The sequence below is a fragment of the Dermacentor variabilis genome, chromosome 2 (assembly GCF_050947875.1).
Source record: "Dermacentor variabilis isolate Ectoservices chromosome 2, ASM5094787v1, whole genome shotgun sequence".
Taxonomy (NCBI): Eukaryota; Metazoa; Arthropoda; class Arachnida; order Ixodida; family Ixodidae; genus Dermacentor; species Dermacentor variabilis.
Window position 1 is genome coordinate 208,926,186 of NC_134569.1, and position 27,054 is coordinate 208,953,239.

General features: G+C 48.2%; 1 pseudogene; it reads right to left on the reverse strand.

Annotated features, from left to right (window-relative positions):
- Positions 1-963: 963 nt before the first annotated feature.
- On the reverse strand, positions 964-26,286 carry LOC142570663 (uncharacterized; annotated as a pseudogene).
- Positions 26,287-27,054: the final 768 nt, after the last annotated feature.

The window sequence follows — 27,054 nt, forward strand, 5'->3', positions numbered from 1 at the left end:
AAGAGCTAACTTTGTTGAAGGAGAAGGGGTCACAATAACTACACAATAATTAAATCCTGAGGATCTTACCTCAAGCTACATATTCTTGGAGCGCGCCAATCTAGGGATAAAACAATCACTTCAGCTGGCATTCCTGCGGTACATTATGCGGCGGCGCCAATACGCGGGAAGGCACTGCCGGCCTCGAGGGGAGCGGGTGTTCTTCGCGCGCACTCTCGAAATCAGCTGTAGGGCAGGGAAGAGACTGCCACGCGCATTCATCAGGAGGTGCGATATTCTCTCTGGTTAATGTCACAGCAAAGTTTAGCGGTGGTAATCAATGCCAAAGCAGTTACTTCCCGTTTGACTGACTACGCAAATCGCTGTATATTTTTTAGCAACGCATGATACAGATCTGAAGTCACGCACTCTACAAGGCATCCCACTATCACTAAAGAAAGGTTGGGAAGGCCCTTCGTTACATCCCATTGTTCTAGCATAACGCGCTGTTTCTTGATGGCACTGATAGCGTAAACCCCCCGCCCCCAGCGCCTCCACCCATTCGCCCAGAGGCCTGGCACATTGATTGCATGACTTGCACACACGCGCGTATGGCCGCAGACCATAACGGACGTACGGTGCTGCCTAAAAGCGACGCGCGTGAGAATGATGTGGAATGGATTCGACTGTCCCAGCAGCCAGCTGCATGCCCGTGTCGTCTTCTCTACGCTATATGCCATCGTCACTGCACGCAGATGACGGCGCGTTTAGTGTGCCATAGACATAGGCATGCCGATGATATAACTACGAGTTCCCAAAGTGCGTCCCGGGAGCGAGCACTGTTCAGGAAAAATTCTAGTTCATTTAGCAGCAAAACGCCACTGCATTGGCATTTTTATTTGCCGAGAAAAACATAAGCAAAAGAGGTGTAACGAAGGCCCTCGTTTTCAAAAAGTAAACCTAAAGGGGGGAAACTGGAGACGTTCAGTAGCGTGTCATATCTCCACGCGCCCTGATCACCTCACGCATCCTCGAAGGAAGGGACTCGAACAATGCTTCAATGAAGCAAGTGTCCGCTTGAATGGCATTCCAAGCCTCTTGGACGGCGACCCACAAGTCGTCATGGGATGCACTGTTGAGGCCTTGCTTGGACAGGGTGCTCTTCATTCGGCCCCAGACATGTTCAATAATATTCATGTCCGCACCCTTTGCGACCCATTGAAGCTGGGGCACACCACGTTCTTCTAACAGTGTCTTGAGCCGGTTTGCTGTGTGGATGGGGGATAGGTTCTGCTGAAAATAAAAGTTTCCATCGGGAAACGGCCCATCCAGGACATATGTAATCATTGTATAGTCCAAGATGTCGCAGTATTTCTCACACGTCAGGGCACCCTCGATTCGGACCAGTGGACCCAGTCCTTCGGCCGACACGGCTCCCCATACGTTTCCAGCAGACCTGCCACTTGTAGCCACTTCCTGAATATATTCAGGGTCGTAGGGAGCGTTGTCCGGACGCCAAACACGACGTTTCTGGTCCCAGACAGTGGTGAATGTCGACTCATCTGAAAATAGCACTATTTTCCACTGGTCAACGCTCCATCCACTGTGATTAATTGCGAACTGGAGACAGGCCGCTTTGTTTCCACCAGTCAACCTTGCCTTCTGCGCAGCAACCCGCCTCTTTAGACCCACTTCCGCTAGTTTTCTTCTCACCGTTGCAAGCGATACAGAAACACCTGCAGTATCGGCAAATCCTTTAGCATCACCGAATGGGTTAGCACACGCTGCAGCGATCAAGACTTCGTCTTCTACTGTCGTTGCCCGTAGGCGTCGGTCATGTGGAGCATCTGAAATGCGGCCTTGTTCGCGGTATGCTTGCACAATTCGGTTGACTGTGTGTGTAGACCGCCCCGTCATCTCTGCGATCTTCCGCTGAGAATAGCGCTTCAAAGAAAGCTCTGCAATCTTCACCCGTTCATTTTCTGGAACCCTGGCCATATTACGAGGAGCACTGCACTTGGACTCGGACCCAGGAGCACTGCACTCAGATCGCTAGTTATACAGTGATCGAAGCGCGATTTTATCGCCACTGGCGCCAGTGCGCCGCTTCACCGCGTAGTTCAGTTCAGTAACGTCTGCCTGCGACGCGGTAGCAGGCGACATTGTGAGCAGTACGCCTAGCAGAGAGTTCGTCTGCGTCGTCATTACATATTGCGCGTTTGAAACACTGGGTATTTTTAAAGGGTCAGCGTTACTGGCCTAGTCAAGCGAGTTTCGCCGTGTGTGAGAGTAAGACTTTGTAGTGAAGAATTAATACCACGTGACTCGCTGCCGCTGCACCGACCACCGCCTCGCCAGATGTGTCTAAGTGACTAACTACGTGACTCGCCGATCTCTTGAAAGGCAGACGGCGCCGTGCTCTCTACCAACTCGCAGTTTTTCGCTCTATCCAGGCCAGTGCTTCAGTTGAGCTGTCGTGCGATGGAAGAAAGGAGCGTGGACGCTGGTCCATCTGTGGCGAAGTTGTCTGTACGGTCCCAGTGGCGAAAGCGGCAAGCTGAGTCGGACCATCCTCCAGATGTCACTCGGCTTGCTAATGAGATAAAGCGGACACGTGAGTACGGGCGCGCTAAGTGGCAGGTTGAAAGCAGTGAAGAACGGGAACTTCGGCGAGCTTAGCGCGGGGTGAAGGCGGCAGAAGGACGACAGGACGAGCTTTAGATGCGGCAATGGACGCCTCGCCTTCGACTTCGACGACGGCCTCGAAAACTGACGAAACGACGGTAGTGAGTGCTCCCAGTAAGGAACGTTCGACTAGTTCGGTTGGCAAACTGTGCATGGGCTACGAGGATCCAACTACTATTCGTGCGTTAACTCACCTTTAGGGGGCGCAGCGAGGATCTGGCCGCATTGTGTCACATGAAAGTTCACTCGCAGCTCGTCGCCGGGGAATATATTGTGGCTCCTTGCTTGTGAAGGTATTCGCGGTGTTTTGTGGAGGACAACGGCACTTTGTGGAACACATCCAGTACTTGACGTAGAGCAGTTTTGACGTGTTTAAGTCACCGTAAGCAATCGCACCGAAGTTTCGGAATTTTCGGCGTGTCATATCCGCTGGAGATGGCGGTCTGGCTGACGAAGGTTTTCGCGGAATCTACACAGAGGAATCGAATGGCTTCTGAGCCACAGGTGTCACCGAAGGAAGGGAGTACGTTAGCACCATGCTCATTCATTACTCTAAGTAATGGAGTGGGCAATTTTTCCATCAATTAGCTTGCAACCAATGGAACCACGCTTGCCGAGGGTGCCTTCGCTTGTCAATCTTTCTAATAATGCGCCGCGTTCGCTCCACTAACTTTTTCGTAGCAGTAGCAATAGATTACGTTTTCGAGTTGACGGCTTCTTTTGTTCTCAGTAGGGAATGTATAGCTGTCTGTAGCGAGAAGGGGAAGCCAAATAAGTCGGCATGTGAATATATGTAACGTGCTCACGTAAAAATGCCTGTGCTTTTCCTGAGATTCATCCGTGTGCGTGGACAGAGCGTTTTATTTCACAGTGAAATTTCGCCAAACAAGAATGACAAAGTATTTTGCGTGATCGATCGTGTGGGTAGCCTCTCGTGGCGTCGACAGTTTGCGCGTGCTACCGCTAATGCCAAAGGGCTAACCTCCAGAGGGAAACCGAGACAACACGCAGTTGTCTCCGCCCGTCAAGACGATATTTGCCATCCGACGACGTGCGTTCCTATACATGCTTAAAAAAGTTGCATAAGGAAAAGCCGATCGTCGTCATCGGGGGCTTGCGCGGGTACCGTCTGTTGCTTAAACATACTTTCCAGCTTGCGTCTGCTTACCTGCCACTATTTGTGTGCGGTCTTCGCTCCCAGGCGCACCCCTTTCGCGGACCTTATCCGGAATAAAGGCCCTTCTGTTACGGTTGCGATGTCGGCCGTTCATCACTTCCTCGCATTCTATTCGAGACAGATGCGGGATTCATGACTCGAGTACATGAAGTTACTGCCGGACGATCTTTTTTTAAGGCATCGCGCAACAGTTCCTTGTTGCAGTAATGCGCGCGGTCCAAGATTGAGACCGGTGCTGCTGGCCCGTTAAGACAAGATGTGGCGAAAAAGAAAACCGACCGTAATAGATTGCATCTTTAGTCATCAGCAAGTGCGTGCAACTTTGTAGCAAGTTTGAAATGCGTTGTTTGCGCGAGTGAACGTTGTGATGACAAAGGCGAATGCGAGCAGCATACCCCACAGGAGCTCCGTGCATCGGACACCTTAAAAGATAATAGATGCCAGGAATGACGAAATCGTTTGTAGCGTCACTTTCATGTCCATGCGCGGAGACTCACAATGCATAAAACCCTGCGGCGCCGATTGTTGCAGCAGGAAGGAAATTTGTGAAGCGATTGTCACCGTGTTGACACGTACTGCAGAACGCTGCAGAAGTAGTTTCCCGCTCATTTTTTTTTCGCGGCTCCACCTGCCATATACTAAACGTTTTTTATTAGGGTGGCGAGGGGCTTCTGATACTTTCGCTTCCAATTAGCATTACTTGCTTTGGTTGGATTGGTTGAGTCACGAATAGACCTCGTGTTCTGGAGAGAGTGGTTAGGCTCGATTTACGTTGCGTGGCCAAGATTAAAATGGCGCCAAACTACTTTACCAAAAGCGAACAGAATTAGCTGCCATAAAACTAAACCGTGAGTAAACGATGCAAACAATGCAAAACATGGGGTTGTCCATGTGGGCCTAACTCGGCTTAGCAACACAGCATAACCAAGCATAAGCTTTCGCTTGCATAACTGGGCTTAGCCGAGCGGAGCCGCAGCCAGGTTTTACCGTGATGAAAAAGCGAATACATATTATTAAAAAAACGCTTTTAAAAATCTATATGATGTGAGCCGCATGTCAGTACATAACGCGGCAGTCGGTAACTGCCGCCTGTTCCGAGTTGTTGCTTATTGCAGACATGGAATACATGATACACTTCGGTAAATGCCCACTGTTGCTTCTTGGTTGTGTCGATGTGGCCGTCATGTCAAGGGTGCTGAACATTGAGTGGGTACGAATTAAAGATCCCTCAACAAAGCAATATCTTGAGACACAAATTGGGATAATGGTGGGCAGGTAAACGCAGAGCGTAAATAGAATCACACAAGCGAAGAGAGAAGATGGCTGAATCACGGGTGCTTCTCATCACCGTAGCCCTTGGGTAACAGAAGAATGCGAAGACGAAGCCGTTCTTGCTGCCACCCACATGAAACGCTTTGGCACTGCCAAACTGGTGCTATTGCCAGCTTATTTGCCAGCCAATCAATACTGAAAAGGCAACTAGCGGAAGGCGACCTCCACAGCCACGTAGCGGCACAGATACCACCGATATCGGCACATACCAAAACTGAACGCCTATTTTTCGCCAATGAACACGCCTCGTGGGGCGCAGGTAGGTGGAATATAGTCGTCTTCACCAATTAATCTGCCTTCACGACCGTGAGCGGTTTCCAAAGGCGCATCTGACGTCCTGATTACTAAAGGTCTCACCTTCACTATGTGCAGAAGACCCCCTACTTGAGCGAAAGATGCGCAGTCAATGTGTGGGACGCAGTATCCAGAGGGAAACCTTGTGTGCTGCATTGGATAGATGGGAGCCGTACACAAGAGAAATGGTGCGAAATACGTAATCTCGCCATGCTGTTATATGTTCAAGACGGCGCTATCCCGATAGTGATTTTATTTTTTCAACAGGACCTCTCCTCTGTGCACACATCACGAAAGTGGACGGACTTCAAATCTACCTTAACGTTAGAAGGCTTCGATGGCTACCAAAAGAGCCTATATCAACATAATTGAGCATATATGGGGCAAAAGAAAGCTGAACATCTTGAGGAGCGAATGTCACGGCATTTTGGCAAGTGCGCTCTCGGTGGCGGTAGAAAGGAGGTGAGACTGTGCGAATGTCGACTCCAGCTTCTTTGGCGCAATGTACATTTCGCTGCCTTCTCGAAAAGAGGGTGTCATGAATCTCCAAGGAGGCATAACCCGACACTGGGCCTGAGGTGACGTGCAAAGACATACGAATTAATTCACTAAAATTTGGCGTCGCGTACAGCTGAATCCTAACCCTTTCAGTTGCATTCGTTTACGCCATCTTTTTAATTGTTAAGAGTATGACTACATAGGATAATATCTCTATTAAATTGCTTGAATTTGGTGACGCAGTATCAAAATGGGCATTGCATCTTTTCATATATTCGCATAAAAGTGCTTTCGATATAAAAATAGCGCTGAGCCTCAAGGGCGTAGGGGGGGGGGAGGTCTGGTGCTAGAGATACCTAACGCAGTAAAAAAGCACATTTTACTACAACATGACGACGCAATGAGAATCCCTACTGAACTAGTCTTGCCAGTTAATTGGAGTGATAGCTTAGCAGGGGTTCATATGTTCGTTCCTGTAATATGTGTCATGCCTAGTTACTAAAAGGGCGCACTGTGATAGAACATAGTCATGTTACACGAATCGTTAGCTCATTTGCAAAGTGAGCTTTATGTAAAGAAAGCCCAAGAGAGACGGATGCCACCTTGTTTGCTATCTATAATGTGTGCATAGAAGAGTGCACTATGCTGAGATGTCCTGTCATGTAACACTACTCATTAAGTTTCAGCGTGTTAGCTCATTCAGTGATAGCTGAACAGGGCTTTAAAACCATTCAGATAAGTGTGTACCAAGACTGAGCAGATGAGGAGTCCACCATGTCCGGACGGGGTCATGTAGCACTAATCATTTGTAATTGCCTCGTGTGAGCTGATTATAGTGATAGTTGACCAGGGCTTGGAAGGCCATTTCGTTTGATATACATCATGCATGTAGAAAACCATTGCATCACACCCGAAAGTGGTCATGTGGCCAAATATATTAGTGACTCGGTCGTTACCATTCATCGATTTGATAGTTGAAGAGGATTTCAAAAACGATATTGGTTGACATGCATATCATGCTCTGGGATAGAAGAACGGTGCACTGGGTCGCTATGTGGCACATTTATTGCAGTCACTAGTGTTTACCTAGTGTGAGCACATAAGAGTCATAGCGGAACCAGGCTCCCAATACAATTTCGTTTGATATGCATCAGGCCAGGATACAAACGAGTGCAATGCTTTCGAATACGGCCACGTGGTAACAGTCACTTGCGACAACATGAAGCCACATTGTAGCGATAGTCAGATGGCTACAAAAACCATTTCGTTTGATATGCATCAAGCCAGGGTACACAATAGGGTAGCATGTCCAAAAGTAGTCACGTGACCTGAATCACTACTGACTTGTCCGTGTCAACTCGTCACTCTCGTATTCAAAGAGAGCGTATCCATCCGCGTCATTTCATATGCGTCATGGGCATGTAGAGATAGTTCCCAGCGCCATATATGGTGATCGTGCGTCCCTAATCACTAGTGACTAGGTCATGTGGTCTCATCATGGTGGTAGTGAGCCAGGCTTCGAAAACCATTTCGTTTGATATGCATCAACCCTGGGTAGAAGAGCACTGCACTCGACTAAATTTTGGTCATGTGACTACATCACTAGTGATCATGCAATGTGGACTCATTTAATAATAGCCAGACTGGGCTACAAAAACCATTTCGTTTGATATGCATCAAGCAAAGGTACACTATATGGCAGCATGCCCGAAAGTAGTCACGTGACCTGAATCACTACTGCATTGTCCGTGTCAACTCTCTCACTCTCGTACTCGAAGAGAGCTTCTCCATCCGCGTCATTTGATTGCGTCATGGGTATGTACAGATAGTTTGCAGCGCTATATATGGTGATCGTGCCTCCCTAATCTCTAGTGATTTGGTCATGTGACCTCATCATGGTGGTAGCTGAGCCGGGCTTCGAAAACCATTTCGTTTGATATGCATCATCCCTGGGTAGAAGAGCACTGCACTCGACTGAACTTTGGTCACGTGTCCACGTCACTAGTGATCATCCAACGTGAACTCATTTAGTGGTAGCAAGACTGGGCTACAAAAACCATTTCTTTAGATATGCATCAAGCCATGGTACACAATATGGCAGCATGTCCGAAAGTAGTCACGTGACCTGAATCACTACTGACTTGTCCGTGTCAACTCGTCACTCTCGTATTCAAAGAGAGCGTATCCATCCGCGTCATTTCATATGCGTCATGGGCATGTAGAGATAGTTCCCAGCGCCATATATGGTGATCGTGCGTCCCTAATCACTAGTGACTAGGTCATGTGGCCTCATCATGGTGGTAGCTGAGCCAGGCTTCGAAAACCATTTCGTTTGATATGCATCAACCCTGGGTAGAAGAGCACTGCACTCGACTAAATTTTGGTCATGTGACTACATCACTAGTGATCATGCAATGTGGACTCATTTAATGATAGCCAGACTGGGCTACAAAAACAATTTCGTTTGATATGCATCAAGCAAAGGTACACTATATGGCAGCATGCCCGAACGTAGTCACGTGACCTGAATCACTACTGCATTGTCCGTGTCAACTCTCTCACTCTCGTACTCGAAGAGAGCTTCTCCATCCGCGTCCTTTGATATGCGTCATGCGTATATAGAGAAAGTTTTCCACCGCCCGTTGCGATGGCCATGCGTCCCTAACCACTAGTGACATGTTCATGTGACCTCATCATGGTGGTGGCAGAGCCGGGCTTCGAAAACCATTTCGTTTGATATGCATCATCCCTGGTTACAAGAGCAGTGCACTCGACTGAACTTTTATCGGTTGACATACATGAAGCCAGGGTACGAAATAGGGCAGCATGTCAGAAGATGGTCGCGTGACCAGAATCTCTAGCGACTTCGTCATGTAAACTTGTCATGCTCAGAGCCAAGCAGGGCGTTGAGACCCTAGTCGTTTCACATGTGTTGTGTCTTGGGTGCAAAAAAATACGCCTCCTGAATGTGGTCTCGTGAGAGGAATCAATGTGACACCATGTGAGATCATTTAGTCATAGTGAAACTGAGCTTCAAAAACCGTTTCCGGGATGGGCGTGACGCTTGAATTGCGTTTCACTGCATATTTAATCCGTTTGCATCAAATTGACTTCAATTTTGTAATAACGTGACGCAGGCAAATTGGTGCTCTGAGCAGAAAATTTTTCATCTGCTGAAAGAGGGCGCCTGTAAAACCGTGGAGCCACAGACTGCAAGCTGTTTTCCTGATGGGGTGTACAGTCACTTCCCGGAACAGCACTTTCTCCCAGAATTCCTAGCGAGTGTTGTCGCAACGCAAGCCGTGGAGCGAGGTCCAGTCGGCGCTCGGACGTTGCAACTCATATTGAGCGCGGTAGTATGCGTTCACAACCAGCGCAAGGAATCCGGTACACGGCGCCCGGGAACTTGTCTTTCGCAATCTTTTCCTTCACCGGCACCAGAGCGTGCCTGAGATTGCGCGTAGGGACTTGTTTTCTTAATCCGGAGAAGCCGTTTTCTTAATCACGGAGAGGCAATCATCTGCGTACCCAAGGACGGTCCTTGGACGTGGTGTGAAGCTCGAGAGGGTGCGAGAGTATAGCGAATCCCCTTCGAAGTGAATAACAATAATAATAACTTTATTCAGGTCAATATGCAAGACTGGTATGCGACAACGTCTGGATCCTTAGCCATAGACTAGTTATGGATCCATTCAGATATATAAAGGAAAATGAACGGTTCAGACAAGGGCACAATAATTTTTTTGTTTGGGATCAAACAAACAAAAAAAGAAAGAAGGAAGTGCAAACAAAGAAAACCACCAAACTATGGGGCAGACCGCCGCAGGCGCGAAAATGCCACGGCGCCTTCCGGCTCGGGCGCGCGCCATCCGCCGCATGGCGACAACACAGCCATCAGCACCCACAAGCGGAAAGGCTTAAGGTACGGACACACTGGCGTCAAAACGCGCGCGGCACGCCACCGGCGGCGCGCCGCGTGCCGCGAAACCTGCCGCGGAAGCTTTTTGTTTCTGCCGCGCAGAGGATGGGTCGAGGAGCCATTTCCGGCGGCTTGCTGCGTGCCCCTAACCAATGAGAGACGTCCGGGCTTTCTCCTAAGCGCCACCGCTTGGCTACTGCCTAAGTTAACTTCCAGCGGCGGCGGCGGAACCACGATCGACGACCGAGCGCTCCGAGCCAGCCGCGACAAACAGCGCTAGTGCTTGATATGCACCCACGTGCTCGTGTGCATCCACGTTGAAAAATGAATTTGAGCCGGCAGAACATAATAGAGCAATTTCTGGAGACTGTTCGCTTGTTCCCCTTTCTATGTGATGAAACTCCCCCGGAGTATAAAGATAAGGCCGCCAAAATGAACCGGTGGGCGATCATCGGCAGAACATTCGATCTGACTGGTTAGTTGTTTTCATTCTTTATCTGAGCTTCCGCTGAATGTTCACTGTGCGGGGGTGAGCACACTTGTTTAGAGTGCTCTAGCGGTGTGCTGCGGAGCAAATGAAATGGAATCTCGGTTTCCTACGGGCATGGTGATTTTGCCTGAGCGGTTCGCATGTCGTATCAGGCTGCGCGCTTCGTACAGCGCCGCTTGAGCACTCAAACAAGTTGCTCATCTTTTCATTTTGCAACCTTTCTTGGTGATACACAGTGGCATTTCTGTAGGGCCGCAAGCAGCCGCAAAATTTAAAAATTGGAAGGATCGGTGGCTCAAAATTGTGTCGGCTTCGGAGGGGGCCCGGAAAAGTGGCGCCGGAGGAAAGGCCGGAAAGGTCCACACGAAGTGAACACTTTTTGACATCGTGGATGGCATACTGAGGCACACACCACATTATGCGGAAAGGTAAAAACAAAAGGAAACTTAGTTGCCTAGCCATCTGCGCCAACTCAAACCTGGCATTGATAACTTCACTAGTGTCTCCTGTCCTACCACTCTTTTTTAAGCCGCTTTCTTCGTGTTTAATATCTTTTTACCTGCTTTGACTGCCCAAGCATCTGTGTTTTTAAGAATTTATTCCCTTCAGCTGCGCTGGTAGCTTCGCTATTGTAATTTTTACATTACCTTCTTCCTGGCGAGAAATCTGCAGGGATTGCATCAAAACCCCTCAAATTTTATATTTCAGGTCTTCATCAAATGTGCCCCCAGAAGAGGACGTGTACGTTAAGTCTTATTTCCATAAGCGTAACTTCAGTTTATAAAGCTTCAAGTTATTGAACTTGTCATGCATCTGTGCTTTTGCGCAGCTCCATTCTGCCATCTCCACTGTCAACCAACAGCCCTTCCAGTCCGAGTCTGTAGGCCAGGTGTGCACCTCATTGTTTGCTTACCATAACGGTTACTACAGTGAAACAGTTTATGTACAACATTGTCATTTCATTCACCTGTGCAGCTGTATATCAAGCCCGGCTGCTACGCTTTTTCCAGAAAGGTAAGCTGTACTAATTGTGTCATTACCCACCAATAGTAATAACATCCTCTGTCTTTATATAATGCAGGTACTCTGACAGCCCCAATGATATTACTGATGAAGACGATTTGAGGTAGGTGGTGATTTTCAGTTTTCCTAGCCGTGGTGCATCACAGGTTCCATATCCATACACCCTTTCCACAAGCCTTTCACGTATAAGAGTGGGTCCACTCTATTATGCTGCACTCCCATAGAAAAGGATTAGTTTTATGTGCATACAAATCTTGGCTTAGTTGCTGTCATGACTCGCCGCAGGTGTGCAGTTTCAAGTGAATCACACACTCAACACTGCATTGTAATGTGCTGGCAAAAACGTTTAAGTGTCCTATTTAATGACTGCACGTCTAAAAACTGCAACAAGGTGTGAAACCAAGCTTTCGGGTACGAGTGTGATGTTTCTTGCTCCTTTTCATAGCATTGCAAGTAGACATGTTTTTTGCACGGCATAAATGGCAGCATATTTATTTTTTTCTATAGGCTCCCCAGCACATCAGAAGGTGCGGCATCTGCTGCTGGCTCTTCACGGTAAATTACTGTTCACTTCCTTGTGGCGGAACCTTCGTCTTTTTCTTACTTTCCACCTTTACTGTCTCCTTGTCATTTCTTTATTACTTCCGACCTTCCTGGCAGCAAGGGTTAACCTTGTGTGAGTAGCCAACCTTGGTTATATCATATTGGGTTATAGCGGCAATGTACAGCTGGCGTTTGCAGGCCCTGTGTTTCAGGCCCTGCAGCGTCCCCTTGTTGGGACTCCATGGTGGGTGGCTGGCGTTGCTGCCGAAAACTACACGTCCACACATGGCTACTTCCTTCCCTCCACTACCTGATCGTCCTCAGAAAAGAGGGCGCACCGATGAAGTCTTTCAATTTTTTGGCCGCCAAAAAGAATCGTTCCCGCGTTTCCATGCCATCCATTCTGCAAAACCAGATAAGCCAGTACGAACAATCTCACCCTTCCTTGTTTCCAAGTCATTGACTGAAGCCTTTGTCCTGGATATAACGCGTCGCGGATGGCAAGCGGTGATCTCCTCCTGGAGCTCCGCGCTCAAAAACAATACGAAAAATTGTCAACACTAGTGTCATTTGGGGAAACCCAAATAATTATAACCCCGCACCGCACGATGAACACCACCCGTGGTGTTGTCTCTGACGATGACTTGATGGAGCTCACTGAGGCTGAACTCTTGGAGGGCTTCAGTGACCAGAATGTTATAAATGTTAGACGAATTAAGATGAGGCGAGATGGAAAAGAAATCAAGACGAAACACCTGATACTCACGTTCGGCTCAAGTGTCCTTCCCGAGTCCATCGACGCCGGTTATATCAAACTTCGTGTTCGACCATACGTTCCCAATCCTCTCAGATGCTTCAAGTGCCAACGTTTCGGCCACAGTTCACAGAACTGTCGAGGCCGGCTGACTTGTGCCAAGTGCAGTGACAAAGGACATTGCTCAGAAACGTGCCAGAACACTCCACATTGTGTTAACTGTGATGGCGAGCATGCCGCATACTCGCGCGCCTGCCCGTCCTGGAAAAAAGAAAAAGAAAATGTGACCATAAAAGTAAAAGAAAATATCACTTTCAAAGAGGCACGGAGGCGGGTGTCATACCTGTCTAAGTGGCAGCTTTGCCATGTGGCGCGTAAGGGGGGGCAGCGTCACAACGGCCTCCGGCGGCTGTCCGACCCACAAGCAGTGAGTCGGCAGTTACGCCATCTGCCCCCGCGGCGGTTGCAGCTAGCGCTGCTCCGTCAACACAGCAGGGGGGACCATCGACCCCGAAGGTGGGCGCAGCTGAGGCTGCCCAAACCTCCCCGGCCCCTCCCAGCGCTGGCAACAGCCGGCGCAGCCAAATCCCGCAGGGTGCCCCATCGACCTCCGGGCTGGTGGGCGCAAGGGTCTTGCCTTCCGAGGCAGGACTCACTCCGAAAACTTCTCGCTCTCAAGAGCATGTGTCCAGCGCCTCGCCAGAGGCAATAAACACTACACCTGTCCTCAAGGCGCACCAAACGCCTAAGGAGCGGCGAGGCTCCCTCGAACGCTCCAGAAAGGGCAGAACCCCCGTTACAGGGCCTCAAAAGAGCTCTAACCTAACACATCACTTCCGTTTCCGTAAACACAGCATAAATTTTCTTTAAATATGGATACGCAAATCATACCATGGAATGTCAGAGGTCTTCTAAAGAATCTTCATGACGTGCAAGAACTCATCCATAAACACAATCCAAAAGTGCTGTGCCTACAGGAAACACACTTAAAACCAAAACACACAAATTTTCTTCGACAACACGTTACTATACGCAAAGATCGCGATGATGCTCTCGCATCATCGGGCGGTGTTGCAATTATAATTCAAAAAAGCATAGCCTGTCAACGTTTGCAGCTACGAACGGCCCTTGAGGCAGTGGCAGTTCGAGTCATTCTGCTAGACAATCTTATCACTATTTGCTCACTTTATATACCCCACATTATAAACTAAGCAAACATGAATATCAGTCCTTTATTGATGAATTGCCAGAACCCTACGTTGTTCTTGGAGATTTCAATGCACATAACTACCTGTGGGGCGACCCTCGTATAGATGCGCGAGGACGTCTTCTCGAACAGTTCCTCTTTTCTTCTGGTGCTTGTCTGTTGAATAAAAAGGAACACACATATTACTCTCTTGAAAATAGAACCCATTCTTCCATAGACCTTAGCATAGTCTCCCCGTCTGTACTGCCTGAACTTGAATGGAAGTTACCGACAACCCTTACAGCAGCGACCACTTCCCTATACTGCTAAGATCACCGAAAGAAAATGAATATCCACCACACGCTCCTAGATGGAAGGTTGAGACAGCTGATTGGGAGAAATTTCGATCTCTGTCTAGTATCTCATGGGCTGACTTGTCTTCGTTAGGAATTGATGCTGCAGTCGAGTTCTTTACAGCATTCATAATAGATGTCACATCTAAATGCAATCCGAAGTGAGTGGTCTGGCATGCAAACGACGTGTGCCGTGGTGGAACAGCGAATGTAGGATCGCCTGTATGAATCAGAACAAGGCGTGGGGGTTGCTACGCGCTCCTCCCACTGCAGGGAATCTTCTGAACTTTAAAAAATAAAGTCCCAAGGCAGGCGAACCCGCCGACAGGCCAGAAGAGAAAGCTGGCACAAGTTTTTATCAAGTATTAACTCGTTTAGGGATGAGGCCAAAGCCTGGAACAGAGTAAACAGGATTAGAGGGCGGCAAACACATTCACTCCCCCTGGTAAACACACAGGGAGATACACTGCAAGACCAGGCCGACTCACTTGGGGAATATTTTGAGAGCGTGTCAAGTCCAACAAATTATACACAATCCTTTCTCAAACACAAAGAAACAGAAGAAAGTAAGCCATTACCAAGGTCGAGAGAATGAGCCTTACAACTTTCCCTTTAGCACTGCCGAGCTAAGAGCTGCCTTGATCACATGCAAGAGCTCTGCACCAGGACCTGACAGAATTATGTACGACATAATTAAGAACGTACACACTGATACACAATTGACTTTACTTGCACTTTTTAACACTATTTGGGCTGCTGGATATCTTCCACTTGCATGGAGAGAAGCGATTGTGATTCCCATTCTGAAGCACGGTAAAGATCCTTCGTTGGCGTCAAGTTACCGCCCGATAGCCCTCACAAGTTGAATTTGTAAGCTGTTTGAGAAAATGATTAATCGGCGACTCATACATTTCCTGGAATAAACCAAATGCTTGATCCCTTTCAGTGTGGCTTCAGGGAAGGGCGGTCCAGAATTGATCACCTTGTGCGCATTGAGGGAAACATTCGCGACGCCTTTCTACATAAGCAATATTTCCTATCCGTGTTCCTCGATATGGAGAAGGCGTACGACACAACGTGGCGCTACGGAATCTTGAGAGACTTGTCGGGAATGGGCATCCGTGGCAATATGCTCGCCCTAATAGAAAGCTATTTGTCCAGCCGTACCTTCCGAGTAAAAGTCGGTATGCACTGTCGCGTTCTTTTACGCAGGAAACTGGTGTACCCCAAGGAGGTGTGCTCAGCTGCACTCTTTTTATTGTTAAGATGAACACACTACGTGCTTCACTGCCACCGGCCATTTTTTATTCCGTATACGTCGACGATATACAAATAGGCTTTAAATCGTGCAACCTCGCAGTATGCGAGAGACAGGTACAGCAGGGCCTGAACAAGGTTTCCAAGTGGGCTGACGAAAACGGATTTAAGATCAACCCCCACAAAAGCTCTTGTGTTCTTTTTACTAGAAAGAGAGGCCTGGCTCCAGATCCTTGTGTTCAACTGAGTGGACATCAAATACCTATCAACAAAGAACACAAATTTTTAGGTATTATACTTGAGTCCAAGCTCACTTTTATACAGCACATTAAATATCTTAAAGAAAAATGTCTAAGGACAATGAACTTGCTTAAAGTTCTATCCCACTCAACATGGGGTAGCGACAGGAAGTGTCTGATGATGATGATGATGAATGATGATGATGATGATGATGAAAGCCTAATTCGATCACGATTGGACTATGGTGCCGTCGTATATAACTCTGCCGCTCCGAGCGCACTAAAGATCCTAGATCCTATCCACCATCTAGGTATTGTTGGGGTTGGAGGACGGACTTCGGGATGAAAAAACAAACTTGGGAGGTTTTATTCTACATTATATACAGAGAGGTGAGAGTCATGTAACAGTCGTACAGTCATTACGGGCCGGCAGCAACTCGGACGCTGCGGCCCGCGGCAAGAAGTTCGAGAGAGGTGAATCAGGGAAACAGGGAATGCTCTGGTCTCTCTGGAATGCTTCTTTTAAACCCTTCGAGGACTGGAAGTCGCGTCAAGTTCGGCCAATGGGAGAGCCCGCTCAGATGACGCCACCTTCGGCCAATGGTAGGCACCCGTGCGGTGATGTCACACCCGGCGGCTCCCCGCAGTCTTGCCTTGCTGTGGTGCAATGCTCTCTTCAAAGGCGGAGAAGGGGCATGATTGGGCCCCATTGTCCGAGGCTCACCTGCTCCCGGTGGTACAGCCCCGCTGAGGTGGCAAATGCCTTCAAAGGCGACCGGTGCGACGCTGCCAGGCCTTCCCGGAACATCGCAGCCGTCTTGTTTCGGGACCCACTTTCCTTGCAACAATGCCGGGCGATCCCTTCGTTTTCTGGAAAACTCAAGCATTGAATAGCTACCGCGGCGTACGAACTTGTTGGCACGTGAACTTGTTGGCTCGAGCGATCCTCTGGAATGTGTCATCCGCGTTTCTGCATCCCTTACTTAGAAGTGGCGCGATTCGAAGTGGTCTGGGGAATTTGAAGTAGGCTCAGGAAACAGCTCCATATCTAACAGCTCGTCCTCGCCCCGGTTGTTCTGAATGGCCGGTGAACTCAATTCGCTGGCCATGAGGAACGCTGAAAGAACCTGCAGGGTATTGGTGTCGAGCCTCGAATGACGAACTTCGGGATCCTGGGCCCTGGAGAACATACGTCAAACAAACAAAACAACACAGCGCTGCACCACGTGTAAGCGCAGGCTCTTCACCCCTGACTCGCCAGGCTATTATTGAGTCAAAATCAACCCTGATCTTTTATTTCCCCAATTTTGACAAAGCAGTTCCAACCACCCTTCCAAACAGCTATCCATTTCTCCTCGATTGCCGACAAGACGAGAGTACTATTGTTGTTGCAAAACAAAAGGGTCGTTGACGATGCAAACAACAAATGAAAACAGCCGAACATAACTTAAGTGGCCTAACTACACGAACAGCCTGTTTCCAATCTATCGCAGTGGCGTACTTATCGCACGTATTGGTGCGACTGAACAATCTGGTCAACCTCACAAGTACGTAATCACAAGCGCACTAGCCTTGTGGTCACTAAACAGAACGCGTACTTGTGTTGTAGGCAAACTTTTCATTTACGCTTACTCACGTTTCTTCCCTGAAAGTCCTACAGGACACGTGATTTAAGCGAACAATTAAACTTGCGGGACCTACACACTCCGCAGAACCCTTAAAATAATGCGTCTTTTAATAACTCGTTACACGCATACTTATCAGAGAAGTCAGAATACGGCTGCCCTCAACACACACGAGCAACCCAGTCATAAATCTGCTTCCTTCTGTCCACACAGGACATGCGCTAAGGGAACTAAGAACGCTTCTCAGTGCAAATCATGCACTCACTGAAAATCTACGCGCTTAACCTTAGAAAATTCAACAACACTTAAAAAGAAAGAAGGTTAAATAACACACGCGCTTTACCATAGGCCTTTCGACGATAACCTTGACCTTCAGGTTACTCACACACACACACAAAAAGAAAGCCTATATACTTATTAATGAACATCTCGCGAGCACAGGTTTACATAAAACGCATCTTTCAAATTTCGGAGCTTCTCAAACGGAAACAAACAAAGCTCAAACCTTACACATTGAAAGAAATCCTAGTCTCAATTCGCGAAAACTTTCCGATGTTCAAAAATAAAACAAAACACTTCATTTCTACGGAAGCGCTCTTGGCCTCCCTTTCCAAACGTTTTCGACTGACTCATACCTTCAGTCGGACTCGAGGTGGGCGCGGTTTGAAAGCTACTCTGGCTACCGGGGAACAACAAAAGGGCTGACTAACTATCAGCTCCCCCAAGACGTTACGGTCTCCTGCCAATTTGCGTCCTCGCGCCCCGCTTTCCTCACAAACTCGATTGACCGCATCGCTACTCCCCACCTGGTCTCGTCCTGCCACCTTGCGTTTCTTCGAACTGCACGCTGAGCTTTGAAAAGAACTACGAAACGACGAGGAGTTTAACAACCTCGTGCCCTTTGTCCGCGTCCGTGCAGAACATGCTTCGCGGTCCCCCTTGGACCGGTGGTTTGAACATTTTGGGTGCGTCAACATCGTCAATGACGACCGCACCTTTCTTCTCCTCGCGCCCTGCCCATTTGGCTTTCTCGCCATCTTTGGCGGCGCTACATAAGTTACCGTCTTTCGGTCTTTACCATGCTTCTTTTTACTGCGCTTTCTCTTTGCACTCGCTTTCCTGTCGCCTTCTCGTGCCTCGTGCTGGCCGGTACACATTTCGTCGGCCCGGATCGGTCTCTTACCCACACAGTCTGAGTGATTTACATTTAAATCAACACTCTCTCTGCCTCGACTGGCGGACAGCCCAACCGACTCTGGCACAATGCAGCAGGCTTTACTCGAGTTAGACAACTCGCACTCTTGCGAACTGCCCTCTACTACATTGCCCAGTTCATGCTGTGCATCGGCACACAGCCCGTCGGTATCGATCGCTGTCTCACGCGCACAGTCCGAATGATTAACAACTGAATCATCCCTATCTAGGCCATCTAGACTGGCGGAGAGCCGCACCGATCCCTGAACAATGCAGTTGTATTCTCTTGAGCTACGGAGCTCGCCATTCCGAGAACTATTCTCAACTGCATCGTCCAGTTCGCACTTCACTTCTGCTCGCACATCTGGCTCTACATGGGTGCTCGCGTCTGTCGGGTCAGCAGTACCCTTTTCTTCGCTAGCAACCTCGCTAACATTACCAGCGACGCACACGCGCGGTAACTGTGCCAATTTGTTCGCAGCTGGCCTAGCTGTCTCTACAGTCATCTGTTGGCACAGCACCTCGTCGCTCTCACTCTGGCCTTTAACGGCCTCTGTTGCCACTAAGGCATCGTTAGCGGCTAGCCTTATCCCTTTACTTATCAATCGGCAGCCAATCTCACAGGCACTACTCTTCTCGTCGGCTTTTGGCGAAAATCCGCTAGACACTTCCTCATTCTTTCGCTCTGTACCACCTACAGAATTCTCAGACAGCCGTTGTCTCTGTGCCAATAACTGATCACAATACTGTATCTCTTTGATCAGTGCTGCCTTCTCTCTCTCATACTTTTGCTCACGCTCGCATTCATTCTCGCGTTCTTGACGCTCACGCCTAAGAGTAAGTTCTTGAAGTTCACGCTTCCGTTCATTCTCGCGTTCTTCACGCTTACGCTCACTCTTACGTTCACGACGCTCACGCACACGTTCACGACGCTCACGCTCCCGTGGTTCCTGTATCACCTCCCAAGCAAGCTCAATGCTTTTGTCATCATTGCCACTATCGTTAATCGCCTTTATGATAGCTGGCGTCTTCATCCGTTCGTCCGCCTCAACTCCCAAATCGTCGCACACCAACAACAAGTCCAGCCTCGTCAACCTTCTAAGATCCATGGCAGCTGCCCCGACAGGTGGTTAAAACTGTTTTCCTTAATTTGTGCAAACACACAATGCAACAAACTCCCGATTCCCAGAACTATCAAGATGAACACACAACATTCGAGTCTGGCGAATCAAAAGGAAAAAAACCACGCGCTCACTTACGGTTGCAGCACCCTGCCATCCGGTTCATTCGTCCGCTGTTCCCGGTTCCTCCGGACTCCCTGGGTCGAAGGCTCGCTCTTCTTCGCTACTCCCAGTTTCTTCGGACCTCTTTCGACGAAGGCTCTCTCTTCTTCGCTCTTCCCGGTTCCTTAGGATCTCTCTCGACGAAGGTTTATCCGTAGCGCTGCCACCAGCTGATGCATTCGGAGGCGATCCCACCGCTGCCTACCAGTTGTTGGGGTTGGAGGACGGACTTCGGGATGAAAAAACAAACTTGGGAGGTTTTATTCTACATTATATACAGAGAGGTGAGAGTCATGTAACAGTCGTACAGTCATTACGGGCCGGCAGCAACTCGGACGCTGCGGCCCGCGGCAAGAAGTTCGAGAGAGGTGAATCAGGGAAACAGGGAATGCTCTGGTCTCTCTGGAATGCTTCTTTTAAACCCTTCGAGGACTGGAAGTCGCGTCAAGTTCGGCCAATGGGAGAGCCCGCTCAGATGACGCCACCTTCGGCCAATGGTAGGCACCCGTGCGGTGATGTCACACCCGGCGGCTCCCCGCAGTCTTGCCTTGCTGTGGTGCAATGCTCTCTTCAAAGGCGGAGAAGGGGCATGATTGGGCCCCATTGTCCGAGGCTCACCTGCTCCCGGTGGTACAGCCCCGCTGAGGTGGCAAATGCCTTCAAAGGCGACCGGTGCGACGCTGCCAGGCCTTCCCGGAACATCGCAGCCGTCTTGTTTCGGGACCCACTTTCCTTGCAACAATGCCGGGCGATCCCTTCGTTTTCTGGAAAACTCAAGCATTGAATAGCTACCGCGGCGTACGAACTTGTTGGCACGTGAACTTGTTGGCTCGAGCGATCCTCTGGAATGTGTCATCCGCGTTTCTGCATCCCTTACTTAGAAGTGGCGCGATTCGAAGTGGTCTGGGGAATTTGAAGTAGGCTCAGGAAACAGCTCCATATCTAACAGTATCCGCTTAGCCACCGGTCCTTTCAGAACAAGCCCGATTGAAAGCTTATACGCGGAATCAAATGAATGGTCGCTCCATCTACAGAGAACTTACATCAGCCTTACATATTTCCTAAAAATACACTACAATCATCAACATCCATGTTTTAACACTTAACGATATGACCTGCACTACACTATTCCATAATCGTCCTTCTGTAAGAAAGCCTTTCTCGCTTCGAGTGGGGGAGCTTAGTGATGAGATACATGTCCCACTCCCCGAGCTTCGCCTAATGCATGCAGCCAAGCTGCTACCTCCTTGGGAGTGGCAGCGGATACAATGCGACACATCTTTCATTCAAGTTACAAAGCACGCTCCTGAGGCCGAAATCAGAATGCATTTCCTAGAACTCTAGCACAAGCATTCCTGCGCAGAGTTCTACACAGACGCTTCGAAGTCAAATGCTGGGGTATCCTATGCAGCCGTCGGCCAATCCTTCTCGGAATCCGACGTACTGCATCCGGAAACAAGCATATTTACGGCTGAGGCCTACGCATTACTCTCTGCTGTGAAGCATATAAGAAAATCAAAACTTCCAAAAGCAGCGATCTATACAGACTCCCTAAGCGTCGTGAAGGCCTTGATGTCAGTCTATACACACAAAAATCCTGTACTTAGTGAACTCTACACCGTCTTGTGTAAAGCGTACATATCTAACCAGCGTATCATTATATGTTGGGTACCTGGCCACAGGAGCATTGAGGGTAACGTTCTGGCGGACGAGATGGCCACGTCAATCGCATCGCAAACTGTTAACCCTACCGCTGCGGTGCCTGTCACAGGTCTAAGGCCTTTCTTGCGAAGGAGATTGCGGGGCCACTGGCAACGCATGTGGGACGCGGAAACGAATAATAAGCTCCACCTGATAAAACTACAGTTAGGATTCTCGCCCTCTACTACAATATCGCGCCGAACAGATGTCCTATTCTGTCGTCTCAGAATAGGACACACGTTTGGCACCCATAATTTTCTACTAACCGGAAGTGAGCCTCCAACGTGTGGTAGATGCGGGGAGAGGCTGACCGTACTCCACGTCCTCCTGGATTGTCGGGAAGCCGAAACTGAGAGAAAGAGACATTTTTCATTGGCATACCGACAGCACATTCCTCTTCATCCTGCAATGCTTCTTGGTCCAGAACCGCTTTTTAATGCAGACACAGTCCTAGGTTTCATCAGAGATGTGGTCTTATACGTTATTAGTCCCATGCATTCTTAGCGCCTCCTCTCTCCAGAGGATGTCACTGCGATCATTGTTTTGCATAGCACAAGCCTCCAGGCCCTTGTGTTTCAAGGGCCCTAAGGAGGCAGTAGTGCTCTAGCATTTCTTATAATCTGCTATATTTCACCTATCGTATCACTCTTTTTAAATGCATCTAAATGTTCATAGTACAAGTCATACGTCATCGCCATAATTTTATTATACAGATTTTACGCACTTCAGTGCGTATATTTTAAGGCCCCTTTACAGCCACGTTGCACCAACTTCATAGTAATCATAAGTACACAAGTAGCATAAGTACATGGCGCTCTTTGGCCATACCTGGCCCTTGCGCCAAAAAACCGCATACATCATCATGTCTTGCAGGTCTGCCAAAAGGCGAGCATCCAATGGACCTTCCTTTCGGTACTGGCATGGTTCACATTTCCTGCAGTATTTGAATGATAATCCGTGATTGCAAGAAAACATTGCGCTGATATATTTGTATGCAGAACCAAAAGAAGGCAGTCTGACAGCTTCGACGAAGCGGTGAAAGATGTCTTGGGCAGCTAATCAGCTACGCTGTTAGAACTAAAAAAAAAGAAATGCCTGCACCGACAGATGACAGTCAGGAGGCAGCAAACTGGATAGCTGCTAAGCTGAGGATGCTACCAAATAAAAAAGATGCGAGGTAACATTCAAGATCCACAGGCTGCTGTATGAAGCCGAAATGGAGCAGTATGAATAAATGAAATGTGAAGTGCAAGCAATCTATAATATTTTTCTATGAAAGCAAGCAATTTCCGCTTTCTTTTGACATGATAGTGTTTGTGCATGCTGACAAGTAGTTGTCTGTTATCGGAAATTACCTGCCGTCCTGCACGGGTGACGACACTTTCCTGTCATGGCACCTGGCCGTCACTCATGAAGTAGGATGCCAGTCGATCCCTTACTTCCAATGCAGCCCTGTAACAGAGAAAAGCACGAGATGTTCAACCTTTTCCTTCAGCTTATTCTGCCTGTCTGACTGAGGTCACAGTTCTAATGGGTGTGTTTTACTCCTCGTCGTTAGCTGTACCTACTGACTTTGTTGAAAACATGCACTGCGCATGTATTTTTGCACTGCTACAACTCCTAACGCAAACTCTAATGAACAAGATCTTATGTCATGTGTTAAATGATCGAGTTAAATGAAATGTTTTGAAGGTTTCGCTGTTTGTTATTGATAAGCTTCAATTGCTTTATTGTAAATAAAGCAGGAAATGCAAACTATTCCTGATTTCATGCCTTCATGGAAATAATAATTACCGAGCAGAGTGGTACCCATGGTGTGTCCATCCAGGAAGGGCACTACTGTCGTTCCTCCATGCCCCATTTGTGACATTTCCCTCCCAGTCTTCATGGTCAACAAATCCAGGAGGGTTGTACGTTGTCCTTGAGAACACTGAATCTTTCATCAGAAAATTGTGAAGCGCCACACATGCCCTTACAATGTTCTCAGTGGTTTCTTCTGACGCTCGAAAAGGTCTCTTGAATATTCGCTACCTACTAGCCAGGATACCAAAACTGTTTCCTATGAGCCTCCTTGCACGACTCAGCCGGTAATTGAACACTGCCCTCTTCAAGTACTCGCTGTACTGGCTGACCCTGTAGGCATGAAGAGCTAGAAAAAACAAAAGGTCAGGGCATTAAAATTACAGCATACATGTACATACTTAGATGAAAAATGCAATAGCACTAATTTCAAATCATTTAAATAACTGGCAGCTGTGGCACCCGCTGAATACAACTTGAAAACAAAAAAAACTGTTCCTACATCTAATGTCCTCTGGGTGCCTCTTTCCAGTGCAGCCAATTTGAAATGCTACATTAACTGATATTATATGGGTTTTTATTCATTTTGCATGCTTAAGTTGTGCTAAAGAAATGCTACATAGGGCCACCTTTGGCTGCATCGCACAACTTGTGATATTCAGTATATTATCCTGTCACAAAAACACGTTAAAAGTGCGCATGCATTTGCTTACAATCATGCAATTAAACCTTGTATGTCAGCATTACATTTTATTACTGCATCATACTATTGCTTTCACACAAAATGCAACATAACATGTAAATTATCAGTAATAAAAGTATTTTAATACACTCATATTGCACTGCATACACGAAATTTAGTCCTCTGCACCATTTCTTTTTCCATGCAGAAACAACCTTTCCTTGTAGGACTTGCTATGCACATGCATGCAGGCTAGACTGCATTTGTAAATGTTTTGTAGAAATTATTTGACCATTTTTACTGTATGCATGCATTGCACGAAACTGTATCTGCTATGGAAAACAGTGGCAGCAGTAAGACAGTACAGCTGCATTGATGTTTCATCTCGGCAATCAGAGAAACATGTAAACGTTAAAAGTAATTGAAGCAACTTGCCACGTCGAGGATAAGGCCGCATGAGGTAAGGCTTCAATGGAAAGGCCTCGTCGCCCACCATCAAGTATGGTATCAGTCCCGCTAAGCCAACTGTTGCTGCTGGGGGGATCCCAAATCTGCGCTCGCCCAATATGCGCATCAACTTCGTTCTTAAGAAAACTCCTCCATCGCTTTCTCCCCCGTAGTGGCCAACGTCCACATACACAAATCTGAAATAAAGCAAGAAGTTTCAGTGTAGCCCATTTAGCATCTGTAGCACATGACTTTCACCTTGCTCCTGCTGAAGTCACTACTGCGTTCAAGTCTCGTAAAAGTGATATCTGCGCTGCATTATAGTTTGACTAAATATACATGCCACACACAATCACAACTCAGATTACCATCTGAACATCTGCTGCTATTTGTGCAGAACCAAATATGTTTACTGTCAGCCTGCGTGAGCAAACCATTGTAATCATACACCTGTCTAGGTATGCTCCTTAATTCGTCATGTAACTTACACCATTGAACTGTCCTCTTTTCTTTCAGTGCATACAATAGCACTCTCTTTCAATGAATAAAATACACTGTTTTCATGATTCACAAGAAAAATGCACTATTAGCGAGTAGTTTAACAAAAGTTTTGTTTTGCCATGAATGCACCATACCTATGATGGGCATCGCATGTTGCCATGAGGACTGTGCTGAACGACTTCTTGTAATTCAAGTTTCGTGACCCTGAATTTGCAGGACATTCAATGCTCACATGCTTTCCATCAATACATCCAATGCAGTTGGGAAAATTCCAGTCGACAAGCATGTCTGTGGCAATCTGAAAGAGTGATCGGGAGGCAGTATAATATGAGACTGTGACAAAACAATAGCTTAGTAATGCATAAGGCAACCTTTAGTTGTCTTATGCGTTATGAGATGCCTGAGTTCAACACATTCGAAAAGTCAGTACGCAGGGGGCATTGGGAAAGTCAGTAGCATAACAAATGAGGTAAAGAAAGGCAAGCAGGACGCTTGTCAACACTATAAACTCTCTGCGCAGTAACGAAACGGACTGCAGTGCACTTACTTTCTTCCATTCTTCTGCTGTTTGTGGAAATCTTACATAGATTGGCTGAAGTATTTCCCATAATGCAGCACAAGTTTCTCTTACGATCATTCCGGCCGTTGATCGTCCTGTCAGGAAGTTGAACGACAAACTTCTCATTGTGTCGCCGTTTGCGAGAAATCTGAAAAGCGTATTCTCATCACATACGTCTCAAAGGATAAATGAGGAGGAGAGGGGGTGAGTTGCATCACACAGTGCTCATGCGGTATGTTTTACACAATATTTTCCGAGAAACTGCTGATTAGGCACTGTGACGGGACAGTACCGGGTCACGGACTTTCGAACTTACCTTACTGTCATGGCAAGTCGATCGTGTGCGGATATCGACCGCCTGAACGGAGTGTCCTGCCGCTCAATCACAGGCCGAACTAGGTGGAGCAGTGTGTCGAACGAGCTCGGCGGCATCCGAAGGAAGCTATAATCAAGAATCAAAGACAACATCACTATCACGTCACACACACGGCACACTACGCGTTTAAAAAGGTTATAATCACTCACTCTCGGAAGAAGCCTTCATCTCGGGCGCGCAGCCGGGGAAGCAAAACATTCGCTTGCCCCTGAACGTCTCGGTAGCGCCAGCAGGGGTGCACCCAAAACCTTCGTCTGCGTGCCTTTTGCGCGCCGCCGTCGCAACAGCAGAGAACACACAATGACCAAAACGCTCATCGTCGTCAGAACATCGTCGTCTGCATCTGCCATTGCAGGAATCAACGCGATCAGCGCGGTAGATGACGAGGGACGAGGAGCTGGTCTGCTAACCGAGCAAGGAAAAAGCGCCCGACAACCGCGATATCGCGCCTATGCTCGCGCAGTTCGAGACAAGGCGAGATCAGCGCTGTTACGTGACTTCGCGGCGACCGCCGCGCGCACAACCGATGTGGCCTCTCTGCCGCGCGGCGTTCTTGCCACCGGCGGCGTGCCGCGCGCGTTTTGACGCCAGTGTGTCCGTACCTTTAGTTGCTATCCAAGCTGGGCCTCTTCGATTTTCGGAGTTCTGTCAGCCCGCTGGCAGCCAGCTAGTTCCGGTTCTGATAGGAAGTCACGTGGGCTGGGATGCCTAGACAACCCGAACCTGCCCGAAGTTTGCAAAATAGAACGCCCGTACAGCTGGTCAAATGTAAACATGCCACCAGCATGGCAGCGCTCGGCGAAGCCGGCGCGTGCTCTGTGTAGTCGGCCCATTTATGCGTTGCCAGCTTGAAAATATATATTTGCATTCAGGGGGGCTATTCTGCAAGAGTCCACCTAGTGGACTGTCCACTTCGGCCTGACGTCATCAGATGCGCGTTCTGTTCTGAACTTCAGCGAGTGCTGACGTCATCAGAAGGGAATCCGAACTTGCACTAAAATGAAGTGGAAGACCGCGTACCCGAAGAGCATAGTGCCTGGGGCGCCCTGGAACTCACCCGTAACAACGTAAATCGAATGAAATGCCGTTTAGCAGTTTGCTATTAGTTTCGGTTGTGGTTTGCCGAGTGAAGATATGAGACGAGCTTGGCCGCGTGA